The sequence below is a fragment of the Megascapheus bottae genome, chromosome 11 (genome assembly GCF_031878675.1).
Source record: "Megascapheus bottae isolate mThoBot1 chromosome 11, mThoBot2.hap1, whole genome shotgun sequence".
Classification (NCBI taxonomy): Eukaryota; Metazoa; Chordata; class Mammalia; order Rodentia; family Geomyidae; genus Megascapheus; species Megascapheus bottae.
The window spans coordinates 58,886,559-58,892,955 of record NC_143519.1 but is presented as its reverse complement, the minus strand read 5'-3'; the positions used below and the strand labels follow the sequence as shown (position 1 = coordinate 58,892,955).

The 6,397-nt window shown below is 40.4% G+C and overlaps 1 pseudogene; it reads right to left on the bottom strand.

Annotated features, from left to right (window-relative positions):
- Window positions 1-4,312: 4,312 nt before the first annotated feature.
- LOC150057174 (26S proteasome regulatory subunit 4 pseudogene) lies at window positions 4,313-5,617 on the bottom strand (annotated as a pseudogene).
- Window positions 5,618-6,397: the final 780 nt, after the last annotated feature.

Sequence of the window (6,397 nt, the reverse complement as noted above, 5' to 3'; positions counted from 1 at the left end):
ATTCACTGCTGAGCAGTGAGTTTTAACCAGGGGTACATATGTCTCTGCCACATAATGATCTCTTTAAGTCGCATCAATACCCAGTCGAGGTATGATTGGATCCCAGGATCATTGAAGTGTGATTTGTTTGAGAATCTTCACACTGTTTTCTTGAATGTCTATGCTAACTGATATCCCCATCAATAGCTTGCCATGGGCCATCTTTCTCCACAAGTTTACTAGCATGTGTTACCTCTTAACTATTCAATAATTGTCATGCTTGTGGAATGTTGCAGTGCTATCACATTGTGGTTTCCACCTGCATTTTTCTGATGATGAGTGAGGTTCTACATTTTCTCTTACACTATTTTTTTTTACCAATCCTGGGGCTTGAATTCAGCGCCAGGTACTCTCCTTGGATTTTCTCAAGGCTAGGGCTCTACCACTTGTGCTACAGCACCACTTCTGGCTTTTTCTGTGAATGTGATACCAAGGAATGGAACCCAGGGCTTCATGCATACTAGGAAAGCACTCTGCTACTAGGACTTGCTCGCTTGTCTCATAAGAATTGTGGAGCATTTATTATTTGCCTTGTGTGTGGAAAGAGACCTTTAGTCCTGAGGCTATGTTTGGATAACTGATGCCCAGCTTACACAACAGTACTCTTATGGGATGAAGCTGCTGAGAATTCCAGGAACTTACTTCAAGTACATTCATTGATGTTTACACACTGAGTGATCACCCATCAGAGCATTTCCTGTCATTGACCACTGAATGTAAATACATTATATATGAACCCATACACAGATCTCCAATTATATTTCATTAAGGAAAAACAGTAGGAATTACTACAGGAATTCACTGTATGTGAATACATATGTACATATATCCCTAACCCAAAATTTTATGTACTTTCTTAGTAAGGAGCTTCAAGGGGCTTAAAATTAAGTTAGTCACTTACAGAGCCAAAAGTGGGATTTCCCTTATTTAATTATCAGGGAATCTATGTGAAAGAACATATATATTTTTAGACATGGCTTTCTTCTCCCTGAAAGACTACATATGGGGACACAATTCCTCTCATCCTGTGATGGAGCCTATTTTCTGATCCTTGAATCCAGACTGCTCTTGTAATTCATTTTTGTCTTAGCTAATGAATTCAAGGCCACTCACACTCACTTGAAGACTTAGTCTTAATGTAATTACATTCATTTGCTTGCTGTTCCTAAGGCCATCTCAATGGTCCCCAAGATCTAGCTGCCTGGGAGAAGAGACATAATAACAGAGAGGCAATCAGAAAAGCCAATTCAGATTAGCTAGTCCTCAGATGAGCGGCAACTCATCAGAGATGCCCAGATCAGTCCAGTGAAGTAGCCAGTCCTGTATCTAATCATTGGAACCACTCCATTAAGCCCCATCCAAATGTTCAAACCACTCTATCTTGAGATAAATAAATGGGTGCTCTTACTAATCAGTAGGACCTCCAGGGCTTCGCATAAACAAAAGCAAGTTGATACCATGCTTTCATGATTTTTCACCAGAAAGAATAAAATGGTAGAACACTGCTTTGCCTGGGTCAACACTAAGCTCTTGAGTCTATAGAGTTCACTCTGTGCTGCACAAATATGCTTACCTGCATTGGATTCCTATAGAATGTATGTATCCCAGAGGATGGAAATGACATGGCGACAAGACGGTCTGGAAAGCAAAAGAATCCCTATTAGGGAAGTCAGTACAGATGGGAACAACAATAATAACAAAAATTATTTGTACATCTATCCAGGTTCTTTTCTCAGAGTACAAGAAGAGTCGATATGATAGTGACATAACCAAGATGATGCATTAAGATGAAGCAATAGAGGTCTAGGGAGGTGATTTTGTGGCAGAGCATTTGGCTTGCATGCAAAAACACTCTGAGTTGGATTCCTCAGGACAACATAAACAGAAAACACCAGAAGTGGCAGTGTGGCTCTACTGGTAAAGTGCTAGCCTTGAGCAAAAGAAGCTCAAGGACAGTTATCAAGTTCTGAGTTCAAGCCCCAGGACTGACAATACAATACAAAAGTAAATAAATAAGCTATGCAATATCATAATATCCTTAGGCTCAACAGGAACTTAGTGTTTGAAGCCCTCTTCCCTTAGCAAACCTGACCTCATGGATAATGAACTTGTTCTCTGGGATTTTAGACAATTAAGGTCTCTTTCTCTTGGATGCTTAGATAGCTAACAAAACTGAATAAATAATAAGTGAAATTTTAATGGAGCCACTTGAAATTGCATCGTATTTACTGTCTAACCACAAGGGAGTCTTGGTTTGAAATCAATGAGATTACCTGTGCCCAGATGTAATCTACCAATCTATTACCATAACACAGTAGCCTATGAAATCATTGAGAAAAATACTTTGAGAGTATAGAAAGGAAGGAAGGAAAGAAGAAAGAAAAGAAGGTAAGAGAGACAAAGAAAGGAAGAAAGCAGAGAAACAAAAAAGAAGACAGAGAAAGCAAAAAAGCTAGGCATTTTTGGCTCAGTCTTGGAAATCAGCTATTCAGGAGGCAAAGATCTGAGGAACATGGAAAGACTTCATCTCAATAAATGGCTTGGTACAATGGCATACAAGTAGACAACTGTAGCTCAGAAAAGCTGGGACAGAGAGCAAGAGCCTACCTTGAAAATAACAATTACATAAAAAGTGCTAGTGGTGTGGCAGAAGTAGGAGAGCCTCCCAAGCAAGCAAGAGACTGAGTTCTTTTCCCAGAACCACCAAAGAAGCCAACGTAGTAACAAATCAAAAACAAAAAGCATAAACCAATGTGCCTTAGATAAAAAACATTGTGGTTTGGGAAAATCAAAGGGAATATTCTTACTTCAAAGGAAAATGTGGATTAAACATAAGTCAATCACATGACAAGTTTCAAAAAACAGTAATATAATTAAGAGAAGTCAATCAACAGTTAAGTTTCACAAACCAGTGATGTAAGTTAGATCTAGGTCAAATCCATCCTTGGCATATCGTCTCTTATTGCCAGACACCTGGGAGGAACAAAAATGATGAAGCTGTAAAACAGAAGTCAACCACAAAGAATTTGATATTGCTACCTAAAACTTTTACCAGGATGGGAAGCAAACATGTCCTGCCCACTTACCAGTCTTCTGATTAATTTTTCTAGATGTCTTTTCTGAGTTGCAAGGTGAAAGATCCTCAAAAGTGTTATCAGCCTCAGAAGCCGAAAGAATACAATCATTCTAAAAATTTATAGATACATACTTTTAGTTCAGAAAGAGAAGAGTTCATCAATACATACGTTTAAATCTGTGTACATATGTTACATCGCTCTGCACCACCCCCATGGCCTCCATGTTCTGCTCTAGTGCTCTAACAGTCAGTTATACCCCTCATCCCAGAGGACCCTGGGTAACATATGGACATACTTGGTAGTCACAACCAAATGGATGCAGGTACTAATCACATCTAGGACTGCTGCTAAACACCCTACAATAAATATGAATCTAGGAAGAATGATAGGATGTTTTTGTCCTCTCTTCCCTACCCAAGTAATAACTATCTTCTCAAAATATCAGTAATGCTAAGATTGAGAAATTACTGTCTGGACAAACAGTAACGAGTTCATTCAGATTTATAGACTATTTTAGTTTTCATCTTTCCCCCAAATGAACTTTGATTGTTTGTACATTGGTGTTATTCCTTTTAGTAACAGAGGCTCCCTACAGCTAGTACATGCATATCAGGCAGGGAACAGGTTGCAATACTTCCCAACCATACTGGCTGGTGTTTCTCCTCCATTCAGAAACACAAATGGTGTGGACATGTCCAACAAGATTCATTTGGCAGAACTGCTTCAACCATGGTTCACAGATCCCAGAGCTACCAATTCAGTGGTCTAGGGTGGAACCTGAAGTGTTCTTTCTTTCTTATTTTCCTTCTTTCTTTCTTTCTTTCTTTCTTTCTTTCTTTCTTTCTTTCTTTCTTTCTTTCTTCTTTTCTTCCTTCATTCCTTTCTGTCCTTCCTTCCTTCCTTCCTTCCTTCCTTCCTTCCTTCCTTCCTTCCTTCCTTCCTTCCTTCCGTCCTCCTTTATTCCTTTCTTTCTTTCTATCTTTCTTTCTGAAAAACGCACTTTATTGGGAAGCAGAGTGCTGCACAGCATAGACAACAGAGATTGCCAGATGTGAGACCTACAACCACATTTCCTAAGACAAAGGGGAATTTTTAGTAAAATCATCTGACCCATGGTTTCCACTGGGCAGGCACTCATAGCTTCCCAGTGGAGAGCCAGGAAAACTCCCATCACTTTCCTGAGGCAGTTGTGGTTCCTAGAGATAGAGCCCCTCAGGTGTGCCTTCTTGTTTTTAATAAACAAGGTTTTCTTTAGATTTTTTGAAGTCTGCATTTGTTACTTTCATTCTGCGTTCCCTCAAGGCCATCAGCCCAGCTTCCGTACAGATTGCCTTATTGTTGGCCCCAGAGAGATCATCTTTGCCCTGATCAAGTCATCTAGTCACGTTGTCTGCCAGGACAGTCATGCTTTTATGAATGTGGAAGGTGAGCTTATTTTTTTTTCTCATCTGGCAGGGGGAACTCAAACTTTCTGTCAATGAAGCCTGGTCTGATCAGTGCTGGATCCAAAGTTTCTATCTGGTTTGGGGCCATGATCACTTTCACATCCCCCCTTGAATCAAAATGATTCAAGTGGCTTAACAGCACCAACATGGTTCTCTGAACTTCTCTCTCACTTCCAGAGTCCAAATCTTACATTCTGGTGCCAATGACATCAATTTAATCAATAAACACAATGGATGGTTCGTGTTCTTCTGCAACTCGAAACAATTCCCATGCAAGTAGGGGCCCGTTGCCTAGGTGCTTTTGAATAAGTTGTGAGCCCACCACTCTCAAGAAAGTGGCCAATGTTTCATTTCCTACTGCTTTAGCCAACAGTTTTACCTGTGCCAGGTGGCCTATAGAGAATGATGGGTGTTTTATACCAATCTCTTCATAATATTCAGGATGAGTGAGAGGCAACTCCTCAGATTCCTTAATATACTGGATTTGGTTGTCTAAGCCACCCATATCTGCATATGTCTCCTGGGGAGCCTCTCCACCTTCATCACTGTGACCAGGGGGACCGTGTCATCCATTAGCATCCCTATCACCACATGCACTTTGTGGTTGAGCAGGACTGAGCAGCCTGGTTCCAGCAGGTTCTTGTCCAGGATGGAAAGGATGATGACACAGTGCTCAGAGCCCACAGATGTGGACACTGTGGCACAAATGTCATCAGTGATCCTCTTCCAAGGTGCCTACCGACATCAGGGTCCCCCCCATCCACCTTCCATCTTTCCTCCTCTTGCTTTGCTTGTAATAGCTTCATTTGTTCCTGATTTCTAAGAAATTCTTCTTCCATGAGAAGATAATCTTTAATTCTCTCTAACTTCAGTTATTTCAAGCGACACTGAGTGTAAGGTGTCACCAGTGGCAGTTTGCTGGCAGCATCTGGTCACTTCATTTTCTTCTTCTATTTCTCCACTCTAGTTGGTACAGGTACTTCATATTTCCTTTTCTTGTCCTTATCATCCTTCATGCTACCTCTGGCCATGACCACGACTCTGACTCCGATCCATGTTGATTCAGCTGCTGTAGCTGCTACCTCAAGTGTTGTCTTGCTACCAAGGTCTCAAGTGGTGTTGAGGTTGCCCATTGAAGGACCATATGGATTGAGGTTATTTTCAAGATCCAAACCCTAGCCAAAGCAATATTTACTTGGGGATCACACTGGACCTCTCAGAAACTTTGGTAAGAAAGAATCTATTTCTTTGACTTCTAATGAATATAGCTAAAAGCCTCCTAACATTAGCCCTCCAATGTACATTGGTATTTTTCTATCTCATTTAGGGAAAGGGAGATAGAGACAGAGGCAGACACAGACACAGATACAGACAGACAGCCACACCCATACACATATTACTTAGTAATCCCTTACTGCTTTAACTTTGCCTTAACATTCTTCATTTTACCAAACTGCCATTGCAAAAATCCATTATCTGGGTTGCCATATACGGGATTTCCTGGTTTCCATCGGCTATTTTTTAGAGAAGTATAACTAGAGCCACTGAAACTTCATACATGTTCAAGTCAATACACTTGCAATATTAGGAAAAGCAGATTAGTAGATCATAAAGGGGGGATTTCAAAATGATATTCCAGTTCATATATCCAATGGAAGTACTTTAGTGAAGACACCTTTAACTGGCCTTAAATGCTGTCTTTTTTTAGATCTCAAGGGTATGAAAATGTATCATTTTCCCTTCATTTGTTCTTCCATTTTTGTGTTACAGTCCCTTGAAATCAGGTTCTTACACTTGCTAAGTAGGCCTCTACCACTCAATCCATGTCATCATCCC